The sequence below is a fragment of the Neophocaena asiaeorientalis genome, unplaced genomic scaffold (genome assembly GCF_003031525.2).
Source record: "Neophocaena asiaeorientalis asiaeorientalis breed wild unplaced genomic scaffold, Neophocaena_asiaeorientalis_V1.1 scaffold145, whole genome shotgun sequence".
In the NCBI taxonomy this organism is placed as follows: Eukaryota; Metazoa; Chordata; class Mammalia; order Artiodactyla; family Phocoenidae; genus Neophocaena; species Neophocaena asiaeorientalis.
In genome coordinates, this window is record NW_020172629.1 from 2,335,027 (window position 1) to 2,350,402 (window position 15,376).

Sequence of the window (15,376 nt, forward strand, 5' to 3'; positions counted from 1 at the left end):
AAGTAAGTGGTTTCATAATAGTCAGGAGTGCTCATCTGCGGCAGGGAGCAGCGCTGGAGGGGGTAATACCCTGCAAGACGCAAGCTGCTCTTCCTATTGAAGATTTTATTAAGGCAGAACCTAAGCATCACGTGGATATACGGCAGTGTGCACAAGCCGTACACGTGGAGCTCAAAGCATTTCACAAGGTGGTTACACCTGTGGAACCAGCAAGAACTAGCACACTGCCAGCATCTCCTACTCCACCCCCAGAGCACAGCTACCTGTCCTGATTTCTGACACCTTATAGCCATTTTCCTGTTATTAAATTTATATATTGGAACCACATGCTGTGTGTCTGTCTTTTGCTCAGAATTATGTCTGTGAGAGCCATCCGTGTTACTTCACGTCGTTACAGGCTCTTCATCCACGTTGCTGTGTAGTGATCTATGGTGAACGCACCACGGTTTATCCATGTAACTATCCCTGGGCATTTAGGCAGCTTTCAGTTTCTCATTATTACAAACATGCGACTATGAGCATTTCCATACGTGCCATCTGGTGGTTAGACGTATGTGTTTACGTTGGATACACATATAATCTGGCAGTGGAATTGCTGGGTTGTAGAAGGTGCATGTGTTATGTGTAACAGATGCTGCCAAACAGCTTCCCGAAGTGGCTGTACCATTTCCTTCCTGCCGAAGGTTGTGTTGTCTTTCGTATTTTGGCCGCTCTGGTCGGTGAGAAGTGGTGCTGCGTTACCGTTTTAATTTTCATTTCCTTTATTAATAAGGTTGAGGACTTTGTTTAGTGTTTACTGGCCATTTGGCTATTTTCATATATAAAGCGTCTGTTGTATTTTTACTCATGTTTTTAAAATTCTGCACCCGCTCCCCCCCACCCCATAGCTTCACGGCACTGGGATGAAGCTTTGTCTTTCCTTGTGACTAGCCTGGCCGTGACCCTGGGAGTCCTGTTCTGTCCACTGCTGCTGCAGTCCCAGGCTCTGCCATCTTCTGTGGAATCCTTACTATGACCCGCAAGTTCTCTTGGAACGCTCGTGTCTACTTGGGCCCTCTGGACACTTAGCCTTGATTACTGAGGAGGAAAATACGTCAATAGATGTTTCAGAACTGTTATCACCGATACAACATTTTGGTTAAAGTTGTTAAAAGTTAGTTTTAGACATCTCTTTACTGATTTCTGATCAAATATAATTTTGTTGGAAACTATACTTTTTATGCAAAGTATTTTCCCCCTTTTACAATGAAGGGCAGTATAAAACTAGTAAGGAAAACATGAAGTGTTTGGAATTTAAAGCTTCGAGACATCATGTTCTAATAGTTATGCCACCTCTTTCATTTATAGAGATTTCTTTTCCCGGGTGAAGTACATTAAATTCTTTAAAAGAACTATGGAAACGTGAAATGTTTTCCCTGTGAAAAGTGATTTTTGAATACTAATGTGAGAGAGAAATATATTAGTTTTGTCAGCTTTGGAGAATCTGAGCCCAAATACTTGAAAATTTGATTTCTTCAATATGTTATGCATATTTACATATGCTATATGCATATATATGAATATATTCAAACCATATATAGCACTTACTTAATTATGCCTATAGATCCCCTCCTGGTATGACTGAGCTTAACCTTGGAGAGACCTAAGAAGTCTCACGTGTGGAGCATAAGAACGTGACCCATTTTCATGGTTTCACCTCATCTTCTACTCAGATGAGCGTTAGCCACTGGTCCATGGGCCTCAAAGAATGTACTCATAGCTTGTTTTCTCCTGGAAGAGCTGGAAGGAAAGCAGACATTTTGAGGCTGAAAACAAGGAGGCATTCTGATTGTGGTGCAGTTCTCGCTCTGAATCAGAGGGTGGGAGTCTTAGCGGGACAGTGAGAAGATGGCCTAAGACTAAAAGAGACAAAATTAAGACCAGGACATTCGATACAGATGCAACGTCTTTCTTTGGTCCAAGAGTCGGGAACTCACGCATTGCTCGTTTACTAAGGGGGCAGGTGCTCATATTCGGATGAGGATGGGAAACAGGCACAGACGTGAGACTTTTTTTTTTAAACTTATTTTTGGCTGTGTTGGGTCTTCTTTGCTGCGCGTGGGCTTTCTCTAATTGTGGCGAGTGGGGGCCACTCCTCGTTGCAGTGCGCAGGCCTCTCACTGCGGTGGCTTCTCCCGTTGCGGAGCACAGGCTCTAGGCGTGCGGGCCTCAATAGCTGTGGCTCGCGGGCCCTAGAGCGCAGGCTCTGTAGTTGTGGCGCACAGGCCCAGTTGCTCCGTGGCACGTGGGATCCTCCCAGACCAGGGCTCGAACCTGTGTCCCCTGCATTGGCGGACTCTCAACCACTGCACAACCAGGGAAGCCCAGACGTGAGACTTTTATCAGATGAGGGCATGAGTTACATGTCGAGAAACACTCCACTAGATGGAAGTTTAGTAACCCTCTCTCCCGCGTGTGGGCCAAGTCTTGGTGGGGCAAAAATTTCAAACATTGCCTGTGGTAGCCATGACACCAACTATACTTAGTTTCTTTCTCGTTTTATTAGATTTTCCAACCAATTCAAAAGACGAAGCACTGGTTGGACCCCCATTTGGCGTGTGCAGCAAATGCTCGTTTTTGCTGAGGAAACTGTTCCCATGGTTATGGTTAGGTCTCCGGTTTTGCAGAACAATCCTTCCCAAATTGGTGATGGCTGTCCGAGGTTGTTAGCACACAATCAGCACCAGAACCGTGGTCCCTGCCAGTGAGCATCGTTGGGGAATGCTTGGTATTAATGAGGTCAAGTTAATGGGACTGGAGGACTTTGAATCAGGGAGAGACCCAAGAGATTATCAAAGAAAATGGTGTTAAATTATTTTTAAAACAAGATCTTACACAGAACTCCAACTTGGCTCCTGGAAAAGACATTCTTATGGGAAAAGAATTTCAGCGTCTAGGTAATTTGTATTGGCGGGAACCGGGACAGGATTTGTGGAAATGTATTCCAGGTGCCAGACTAAGAAAGATAAAATATATGACTGGATTGCCGGTGACCTTGTTCATGCAGGTGTCCTCTCACAGGACTCAGGGCTCACTGGAGCCATGGGGAATGGCTCCTAGTTCCCTTGATTGGCTTCCATGAGGTGCAGATGTTGGACATTCCCTGACATACTCTGGAACTGCACTGTTCAACTTAAATAGTATGTGAACCACAAATGTGAGCCACTATGTAATTTAAATTTTTTCTATAGCTACATTTTTTTAAAAAGTACAGAGAAACAGGTGAAATTTAATTAAACTCAATATATTCAAAATATTATCACTTCAACTTCTAGTCAGCATAAAAAATAATTAATGGGATATTATGCATTCTTTTTTCACTCTAAGTCTGAAATCTGGTGTGTATTTTACACTTATAGCCCATCTTAATTAGGGCTAGCCACAGTTCAAGTGTTCAATAGCCAGAAATAAATAAATAAAGAGAAAGAATAAAGCACTTATCCTACCTTGCTATGTTAACTGTACTTCAAGGTAAATAAACAGTTGATAGAAAAAATCTTTTTATACAAAAAGATTCCAGCTAGAAATTGAAGAAGGAATGATAGAGTATCACCATTTTGCAACCTAAAGTGAAATAATAGAGCAAAGTGATGACTATTAATGGCTAAAAAAACCTGATAAGTGAAAAGCTGAGGGGGACCATTATAAGGGATTGATCAGGCTGACAACACCTGAACCCTGATTAATCTTATCACAATTTACTATGTGTCTCTTATAACACAATCCAGAAAGTATTCTTACCAAAAAAGCCACAAATACATGCAGGTTAAATAATATGCTATTAAACATCCAATGTATCACTGAAGAAACCAAAGAAGAAGTTTTAAAAATACCTGGAGATAAATGAAGATAAAAACATGACGATCCAGGGCTTCCCTGGTGGCGCAGTGGTTGAGAGTCCGCCTGCCGATGCAGGGGACGCGGGTTCGTGCCCCGGTCCGGGAAGATCCCACATGCCACGGAGCGGCTGGGCCCGTGAGCCATGGCTGCTGAGCCTGCGCATCCGGAGCCTGTGCTCCACAACGGGAGAGGCCACAACAGTGAGAGGCCCGCGTGCCGCAAAAAAAAAAACAAAACAAAAAAAAACATGACGATCCAAAATCTATGGGACGCAGCAAGAGCAGTTCCAAGAGGAAAGTTTAGAGCAGTACAAGCCTACCTCAGGAACCAAGAAAAATCTCACACAAGCAACCAAACCTTACACCTAAAGGAATTAGAAAAAAAAGAAAAAACAAAACCTAAAATTAGTAAGAGGAAAGAAATAATAAAGATCAGAGCAGAAATAAATGAAATAGAGACTAAAAAAACAATAGCAAAGATCAATGAAACTAAGAGCTGGTTCTTTGAAAGGATAAAAAAATTGATAAACCTTGAGTCAGACTCAAGAAAAAGAGAGGGCCCAAATAAATAAAATCAGAAATGATAAAGGAAAAGTTACAACCAACACCACAGAATTACAAAGGATCATAAGATATTGCGATGAACAGCTACATGCAATAAAATGGACAACATAGAAGAAAAGGATGAATTCCTAGAAGTGTACAGTCTCCCAGGAGTAAATCAGGAAGAAACAGAAAATATGAATAGACCAATTTCCAGTAATGAAATTGAATCAGTAATTTTAAAAAGCTCCCACACCTGGATCAGACAGCTTCACAGGTGAATTCTACCAGACGTTTAAAGAAGAGTTAACACTTATCCTTCTCAAACTATTCCAAAAATTTTCAGAGGAAGGAACAAATTTGAACACATTCTACAAGGGCACATCACCCTGATACCAAAACCAGACAAAGACACTACAAAAAAGAATTACAGGCCAATATCACTGATAAACATAGATACAAAAGTCCTCCACAAAATATTAACAAACAAAATTCAACAATACGCAAGAGGGAAGACATATGGGAACATATGTATATGTATAGCTGATTCACTTTGTTATAAAGCAGAAACTAACACACCATTGTAAAGCAATCATACCCCAATAAAGATGTTTTAAAAAAAAATTCAACAATACATTAAAAGGATCATACACTGTGATCAAGTGGGATTTATCCCAGGGATGCATGGATAGTTCAATATCCACGAATCAATCGGTGTGATACACTGCATTAACAAATTTAAGAATAAAGATCCTGTGCTCAGACTTCTCTGGTGGTCCAGAGAATACTCTGTGCTTCCAATGCAGTGGGCATGGGTTTGATCCCTGGTCAGGGAAGTTCTGCATGCCACATGGCACGCACCCCGTACCCCCCAGAAAAAGATCCTGTGTCATGTCAATAGATGCAGAGAGAGCTTTTGACAAAATTCAACATCCATTTGTGAAAAACTCTCAATAAAGTGGGTATAGACAAAATATACCTCAAAATAATAAAGGCCATATAAAACAAGCCCACAGCTAACATCATCTCAACAGTGAAAAGATGAAAATATTTCCTCTAAAATCAGGAACAAGACAAGAATGCCCACTCTTGCCACTTTTATTCAACATAGTACTGGCAGCCCTAGCCACAGCAGTCAGACAAGAAAAATAAATAAAAGGAATTCAAATTGGAAAGGAAGAAGTAAAACTGTCACTATTTGTAGATGACATGATACATAGAAAATCCTCAATATGCCATCAAAACACTACTAGAGCTCATCAATGAATTCAGTAAAGTTTCAGGATACAAAATCAATATGCAGAAATCTATTGCATTCCTATACACAAAAATGAACTATCAGAAAGAGAAATTAAGGAAACACCCCACTTGCAACTGCATCTAACAGAATAAAATACCTCAGAATAAATCTAACTAAGGACATAAAAGACTTGCACTCAGTAAAGTGTAAGACACTGATGAAAGAAATTGAAGATGACACAGAAGAAAAGATATACTTACCTCATGGATTGGAAGAGTTAATATTGTTAAAATGATCATACTACCCAAGACAATCTAGAGATTCAGTACAATCCCTAACAAAAGATCAATGGCGGGCTTCCCTGGTGGCGCAGTGGTTGAGAGTCCGCCTGCCGATGCAGGGGACACGGGTTCGTGCCCCGGACCGGGAAGATCCCACATGCCGCGGAGCGGCTGGGCCCGTGAGCCATGGCCGCTGAGCCTGCGTGTCCGGAGCCTGTGTTCCGCAACGGGAGAGGCCACAACAGTGAGAGGCCCGCATACCACACACACACACAAAAAAAGATCAATGGCATTTTTCACAGAATTAGAACAAATAATTCTAAAGTTTGTATGGAAACAAAAGGACCCTGAATAGCCAAAACAATCTTAAGAAAGAAGAAGAAAGCTGGAAGTATCATGCTCCCTGATTTCAAAGCTACAGTAATCAAAACAGTATGGTACTGGCACAAAAAGAGACACATAGATCAATGGAACAGAATAGAGAGCCCAGAAATGAACCCACACTTATCTGGGCAATTAATCTATGACAAAGGAAGCAAGAATATACAATGGGGAAAAGACAGCCTCTTCAATAAATGGTGCTGGGAAAACTGGACAGCTACATGCAAAAGAATCAAACTGGACTACTTTCTCACACCACGCACAAAATAAATTCAAAATAGATTAAAGACTTAAATGTAATACCTGAAACCATAAAACTTCTAGAAGAAACCATAAGCAGTATGCTCTTTGACATTGGTCTTAGTAAAGTTTTTTGGTTATGTCTCATCAGGTAAGGGAAACAAAGGCAAAAATAAATAAATGGTTCTACATCAAACTAAAAAGCTTTTGCGCAGTGAAGGAAACTATCAACAAAACAAAAAGGCTGCCTACTGAGTCAGACAAGATACTTGTAAATGATATATCTGATTGAGGTTAATATGCAAAATATACAAAGAATATATTTGTATATATAATACTCAACACCAAAAAATAAACCACCCAATTAAAAAATGGGCAGAGGACCTGAATAAACATTTTTCAAAGAAGACATACAGATCGCCAACAGGCACACGAGAAGATGCTCAACGTCACTCATCACTGGAGAAAGGCAAATCAAAACCACAGTGAGGTAATGCCTCACAGATGTCAGAACAGGTATTATCAAAGAGACAACAAAAAACAAGTGTTAGTGAGGATGTGGAGAAAAGGGAACCCTCCTGCACTGTTGGTGGGAATGTAAATTGATGCAGCCCCTATGGAGAACAGTATGAGGGCTCCTAAAAAAATTAACAACAGAACCACCATATGATCCATCAATTCCACTCCTGGATATTTATCTGAATAAAATGAAAATACTAATTCAAAAAGATATATGCACCCCTATGTTCATTGAAGCATTATTTGCAATAGCCAAGATATGGAAGCACCCTAAGCACCCACTGGTAGACAAATGGATAAAGAAGATGTGATATATACAAGATACGTACATCGGAATTTTACTCAGCAATAAAAAAAATGAAATCTTGCCATTTGTGACAACATGGATGGACCTAGAGGATATTATGCTAAGTGAAATAAGTCAGACAGGGGGGAGGTGGGTAGGGGTATGAGAGAAATAGGTGAGGGAGATTAGGAGGTACAAACTTACAGTTACAAAGTAAATGAGTCACAGGTATGAAGTGTACAGTACGGGGAATACAGTCAATAATAATTTGATATATTTATATGGTGACAGATGGTAACCCGACTTATGGTGGTGGTCACTTTGAAATGTAGAGAAATATTGAATCACTGTGTTGTACACCAGAAACTAACATAGTATTGTATATCAATAATACTTCAATAACAAACTCATAGAAAAAGAGATCAGATTTGCGGTTATCAAAGGTGGGGTGGGGGAGGGGAACTGGATGAAGGCCGTCAAAAGGTACAAACTTCCGGTTACAAGACAAGTAAGTACTAGCGATGTGATGCGCAATGTGATAGATGCATTTAACTATTTAACACACACTGTGGGTTAACGTATAAACGTCATTGAGAGAGTAAACCCTAAGAGCACTCATCACAGGAGAAATTGTTCTCTCTTATTCTGTATGTGTATGAGATGACAGATGTTCACTAAACTTATATTAAGGGAGCGGTGTCCATCTTTTTAGGTGTGATAATGCATGTGATTATGTTTTTAAAACAGTTCTTATCTTGGAGATACATACTAACATATTTATGGATGTAATAATACGCTGGGGTTTGCTTCAAGATAACTCAGTGAGTGTACGGGTACAGGGGAGAAAGCACATGGGGGTAGAGCTAGGCACAAGTGGCGGGGAATTGATGTGCTGAAGTGGAATGATGGTATGTGGGAGTTTGTTATACTAAACTCTTTAGTTTTAAGTATGTTTAACCTTTTCCACAACAGAAGAGACTTCCCTGGTGGTCCAGTGGTTAAGACCTTGCCTTCCAATGCAGGGGTTGGGGTTCAATCCCTGGTCAGGGAGCTAAGATCCCACCTGCCTCACGGCCAAACACAAAACAGAAGCAATATTGTAACAAATCCAATAAAGACTTTAAAAAATGGTCCAAAAAGCCAGAGGGCTCTAGTAACTGAGAACAGACAAGGCCTCACCGAATGCCAGGTTGTTGCTGCTTTCCCCACTGCCAAACAGGGCAAATGCCTGTTTTTAAAGCAGCTTCCTGAAATATACCTGGTCAACCAATGAAGCAATTAATCACTTGCTACAGGCAGGAGGAAAAGGATGCAGCTTATTCTACCCTCTCCCCAGGTGGTACTGTTTTCTCACTTTTATTCAGATACTTGAGGAACACACAGGGGGCGGGGGAAGGTAAACTAAGAATATCTGTGTTTTCTGCACCTGCTCCAGGAGTAAAACATACTTGCTTGTTTCAGGAAATGTTACTCATCCCACTCTTAGAGGCTTCCCAAGGTGGTAATTTAATTTTACAAATGTAATGACAATTTGAGCATTCATGCTCAGCCCCTTATACCATAGGAAGCTTCAAGGCTGAAACCAGTAAGAATTGTGCTATTCTTCTAGCGTAAGATAGTTCAAACGTCTCATCACAATCATTAGCTTTAGTTCATTAGCTTTAGGCCAGAGAGCAACTTCAGCCAGCAGAAAAAGAAAAAAGTATCAAGACTTTTCTTCTCCGGAAAAGTGCCTCTCCTGAGCTTCTGCTCATCCAAGCATTTGCACTTGCCAAGAACTGTGATAGGCGTTAACAGTGTCAGGGACCCGACTTTTAACAAAATACTACTCTTCCGTGAAGGAACTCTGTGCGAAGTGCTGTTCTTGGATCGTGTTCCCTGGAAACAGATTTTGAGGCAGAGGGTCTCGTGTAGGTTTACTGGGAACACTCTTAGGAGGTACACCCACGAGGAAGGGAGGAAAGCAGGGCTGGGGGGGGAAAGAGCTGACCACCGTGTGTTTGTAATTGAGGCCTCAGGCAAGCCTGCGGGAGCTGCCTGCTGGAGTTGGCCCAAATTGAGGCAAGGGGCCTGGGACTCTGTCTCCCTACATCGGATGGAAAATGGCTGAGGGCCACCCGCTGGGACGGGATGCAAGCTTGGGCAGGGCAGTTTCCTGCAGCAGAGAGCGAGTCCCAGTGAGGGATGTGGCTATGAGCCATCAGGAGCTGACACCCCACCCCCGGGGGAAGGCAGCCCTGGCGCAGAGGGAGGGAGCTGAAGAAACAGCGTGGTGTCCACCGCTGCTCACTCTTACGCTCCAGGGTTCTTCTCAGTAAGTTCTTCCCAGCCAAGGTCCAGCCCCCTGCCCCCACTGCAGCCGGTCTCCAGGCTTCATGGAGGCTCCTCTTTATACGTCTCCTGCACTACTATTCTTCGTCCCCTGAACCTCTGCTTGCACTTCTGTTGACCTGGATGTCAGAGGTACCCCGCCAGGTAAGCCCTCATCCCTTGAGGGACTGATCCACTGGTCGCCAAGCTCTTTCCAAGCCATGCCAGCCGCATCTGTCTCTTTACACTTAGAAGCAGACACACAGCCCGACCCTGTGACTCCCTTATTAGTGCTCACCATCACATCTGCGTGCAGTCTTTTCCCATTACAGATACATATAGTACCACAGGGTTTGCCGAGTCTCCAGGCCCAAGCAGAAGGACCTCTGGTGGAGCCCTTTCCTGCTCTTGGCCCCAAGAAAACCTTCCTTTCAGTGGCAAGAAGTGATCCATTTTCCTTCACATTAGAAGGAATGTCCTGCATGCCCCATACCACTGAATCCCAGCATCTTTACTTCACCCTGCAGATGCCTGAATCTTCAAATGGCTCATTCCCACCCTTTGTAGGACACGTATTCACCTCGGGCTTTAACACTGCATCAAAACAGCGGACCAACGTGAGGTTCTGATGAATGCCTAGAACTGCGGTCCTCAAACATTTTGGTCTCAGGCCCCCCTTACATTCTTCAAAATTATGGATTACCCCAAAGAGCTTTTGTTTACGTGGGTAATATCTATTTATATTTGGTGGAATATAAATTTAAATGGAGATTTTAAAATATTTTTGTGTATTAATTCATTAAAATAAAAGAATAAACCCATTAAATGTTTACATAAATGATGTCTTTAGGAAAAGAATTATATTTTCCAAAACAAAAAAATTATGAGTGGCACTGTTTAACATTTTTGCAAATCTTTTCAAGACAGCTGGAATCACATATCTGTTTCTGCATTCCATCTGTTGTGGTATGTTATTCTGGTTTAAGTTTATAAGGAAAATTCAGGCTCATAGAAATATATAGCAGAAAAATGGACTATATTAATAGTCTTTTCAGACAATTATAGATATCTTTCTGTGATGGTACATCAAAACTCAGTAAGTGGTGGTTTATTAAAGGTTTATTGCAATGTGGAATCTGAAACCATATCCTGCACCTTTTGTACTCTGTTAGATTAACGTCCACTGATCTATTTCGCTCTATGAAATGGATATTTCACCCTCTTGCGATTCTGTAAGCATCATGAACCGGTCATTTGGATAATAAAGGCTCACTGAGTTACCCAGATCTTCCAGATACTGACACCTTTCATTATATAATATCAGAAAGTCACTGTTGTTAATATCACCACCAAACTCATCAGAAAACTCTTAAAGCACTGGGAAGTGGTTCACCATGGTGGATATGAGTTTTCCAAAATTCTCATTTTCACTTGAAAGCTCACATTTTATTACGGGCACTGAGTGCTATCATTTTCCTGGAAGTGAAGGCTCACTTTATTCATTTTTTAAGAAAATATCTGCCAAGTACCCAAGACTGAATAATGACTGTTACTCTCTGTTGGTAGTTCTGTCAAGTAAAAAAGGTGTTTCAGAAAGAAAAAAAAAAAAGCTGCAAGTACTGGTCAAACCTAGACAATCACACAAGTGCTTTTCCTCAAGAAAACCACCTTCTTTCAGAGCACACTGGAAATGCTGTGTGTACACCCCAGTTTGTTACCAGAGTATTAAAAAAAGTGTGTTCAAAGGTCAGGATAATATAGTTAATAACTTTACTGCTTCCTCAGGACATCCTTAAGTGAAACGGGCAGTTTTTTCTTTTCTTCCTGTGAGCAGGGCAGTGAGGAATGCCAGTGATCACTGCTGCAATTTCATACTGCTGCTCTGATCTGTGCTCAGGTGTCCACGGGTTTCCTCATCACGTCTGCACCCTCGATGAAAATGTCAACACCGCGAAAAGAGCAAACGGTATCTATCTATTATTGTGAAAACAGTCTGGAGCTTGCAGACCCACTGAAAGGGCCTTCAGGGGCTCCTTGGGATTTGTGAACCACGCTTTGAAAACCACTGATCTAGACGATCCAGGGTCCTCCAGATCATGTTATGACAGAGGGAGGTCAAGTTAACCCAGCCCCGGAACAGGAACATAAATGGCTGCTGTTGGCTGTTCCAGGTGAGCTGGAGCTGCTCTGATTCTCCTGTCTGATGGGAACGGAAAGAGCTCAGTAGCCAGAGCAGTGGCTGCATACCAAGTACTGAAGGCTATGCTCACCGACTCCAGCAAATATGCAATTCTACCAGCCCTGCACAGCCTGTGCAACTGTGCTAATACGCGACTGAGCTTGTGGCAGATCACTGTCATCTGCCAGGACCCAACTGTGCTAATACGCGACTGAGCTTGCGGCAGATCACTGTCATCTGCCAGGACCCAACTGGCGTTGTAGGGACCAACTAGCGAATTGTACGTGGATAAGACAGGGAGGCGATAACCTCTGCCATTTCCCCTCCCTGTGTTGCTGCTGTTTTTGTTGTTTGCTGTCTTGTCTGCCAGGTTGGGGAAGATGTTTTGGAGACTTCCTCTTGGCCTTCCTTAAAGAAACATCTTTTACCCCACCGGTCAAGGAACCAATGTGGAGGTCTCCCAACTACCGTTAAGTGCATTCCAATTATATACTTGGGATGGAGAAATAACCCCAGGTGTGGGGGGGAGGTTAACTGACCAATGCATCCACTCTGAGCTGGACCCTGACCAGCCTCCATTTATAAGCTGGCCTCCAACTGCCACGGCTCCAACAGGGAGACCATAGCAGCACTCTGGATACCTGAATATTAGTGTCAGCTCAGATTTTGTGCCTATCAGTCCTCTAAGGATGGATGTTTCCTCTCCTCCACGCACAGTAAACTGAACGCAGCCATAAGTTCTCTGGGGGAAGGACTGAGGGGATTTCTAGTGACTACACCTAGTACTGTGTTGCAGGATCATTCATCACAGGTACATGGCCTCTCCTTCGGTCAACGGGTTCTGGGCCTGAGAAGTGGTTTAGGTTTGACAACGGGGCAGGGGGTTGTGGCTTCTTTATTAGGCTAAATACTTCAGGCCTCCTAACCATCCACACGTGATTTGTTTTGAGTGCTTAAGTTAAGAGCGATGCTCTTGCCAATGGCCCATCTATCCAGCCTCTCAGGTCACTGTGCTCTTTTCACCACCTCCATAGCTCTCTGTGAATTGGCTTCTGGCTGCCACTCTGCTCTTGTGACTTGTTGCCATAATTATGGGAGGAACATCATATAACCCAAGAGGTGTAATTTCCATAACCATGTCCTAACCTTATGTTATAGGATTTCAGTAACAGTTAGCATCTATTCATTCCTAACATTTCACCTTCCTTGTAACAACTGTTTTAAAAATGTAAAGCATCACTGTTCTGAGCTTCCCACAAAAAAGGTTTAACTTAATTTCTATATTACAATGCTTCTGCTCAGATATCCTACCCATGTTTAAGCCAAAATCAGTAGTTTACTCAAGAGATAATTAAAAAAAACTTTTTTTGCTCTTTCAGCAAATATTTATGGAGCCTAATGTATTTAAGTCTCTTGGCTGAGTGTGATAGGAAAATAACAAGGAAAGTTTTCTGACCGAGAAATTGTTCAGCCTGATGAATTACCTATGGCTGGCTGGGACCATTTGACCAGTTCACGCAGTCAAAAAACCGTTCTGCAGATTCAGGAAGACATGGACTTAGGGGCCCACACTGTGTGCTCAAGCTGAGACAGTGCAGCAGGGGATTTACTACCCTGGAGCTGTGCTGAATGATGACCCCTGGCCACACTGCGCTCACTCTAACCAGGTCCCTGCGTACTGCTCCAGCTGCTGGAGCCACAGAGTCCCCAACTAGGACATGTGCACAGGTGTGGGCAAGGCACTCAACGGGGGTTTCAGCTGAAAATAACTTCTATTTGTATATTTTCATCCTTTGAAAAAAGGAAAAAATGCCACTTTATCGCGTTTAATCTAGACTGTGACTAGCACACCGTTCCGTGTTAATCACACAGTGTGTATAGAACTTAAGATATCCTCAATGAAAGCAGGATTCCCCGCCGGGCGACAGTATGCTCCCCTTCTTTACCTTTCAGTATACTGTGACATATGGTTGTTTTCTACTCTGAAATGAGTTAAATGGACAAAAAACAGTCTTTTTATATATAAATAGGGGTAAGCAATTTTTTAAGACAGCGTGGGGACCACCATGTCTTAAGTTGTAGCTTGAATGCACACTAGTCATTCCATCCATAATACAATTCTGTTTTCTTCTTGACAAAACAGCAAGCCTGGATTTTTCTGCCCATTGTTTGGCATATAGAAAAGATCAATATTAGGAAAGGCTTCTCCAGCTATTCTTATCTTCTATCACCTTTGGGAAAATTGGGAAAATAACCTTGAGTTCTGCAAATTGTCTCGCTCATTCCCTTATCAGTAACTGGTCTTTTAGGGCTGCAAATGGACTGAACTGTACCCCCTTACACATCAAAATTCTTATGTTGAAGCCTTAACCCCCAATGTGGCTGTTATCTGGAGATAGAATACTTTGAAGATTAAAGGAGGTCATAAGTGCGGGGCCCTTATCCAGTAGGACTGTGGCCTTATCAGAGAAAAACCTCTCTCCCTCTCTCTCTCTCCTCTCACTCTCTCTCTCTCTCTCTCTCTCTCATCAGAACCTCTCTCATCAGAATCTCACCAGGCTGGTCTCAAATGTCCATACTCTAGAACTATGAGCAAATAAATTCCTGTTGTTTAAGCCCCAAAGGTACTTTGTTACAGCAGCCTGAACCAACTAAAACAAGGGTTTAGCTTGCAACTATTTTGAAATCCTGATTATCAGATTAGTAAAACATACTGATTAAGAGCACAGGCTTGGGACGAGGGGAAGATGGCGGAAGGGTAAGACGCGGAGATCACCTTCCTCCCCACAGATACACCAGAAATACATCTACACGTGGAACAACTCCTACAGAACACCTACTGAACACTGGCAGAAGACCTCAGACCTCCCAAAAGGCAAGAAACTCCCCACGTACCTGGGTAGGGCAAAAGAAAAAAGGAAAAACATAGACAAAAGGATAGGGACGGGACCGGCACCAGCGGGAGGGAGCTGTGAAGGAGGAAAGGTTTCCACACACTAGAAGCCCCTTCACAGGCGGAGACTGCGGGGGGCGGAGGGGGAGAGCTTCGAAGCCGCGGAGGAGAGCGCAGCCACAGGGGCGCAGACGGCAAAGCGGAGAGATTCCCGCACAGAGGATCAGGGCCGAACGGCACTCACCAGCCCGAGAGGCTTGTCTGCTCACCCACCGTGGCGGGCTGGGCTGGGAGCTGAGGCTCGGGCTTCGGTCGCAGCGCAGGGAGAGGACGGGGGTTGGCGGCGTGAACACAGCCTGCAGGGGTTAGTGCGCCACGGCTGGCCGGGAGGGAGTCCGGGGAAAAGTCTGGACCTGCCGAAGAGGCAGGAGACTTTTTCTTCCCTCTTTGTTTCCTGGTGCGCGAGGAGAGGGGATTCAGAGCGCTGCTTAAAGGAGCTCCAGAGATGGGCGCGAGCTGCGGCTAAAAGCGCGGACCCCAGAGACCGGCATGAAATGCTAAGGTTGCTGCTGCCGCCACCAAGAAGCCTGTGTGCGAGCACAGGTCACTATCCACACCCCGCTTCC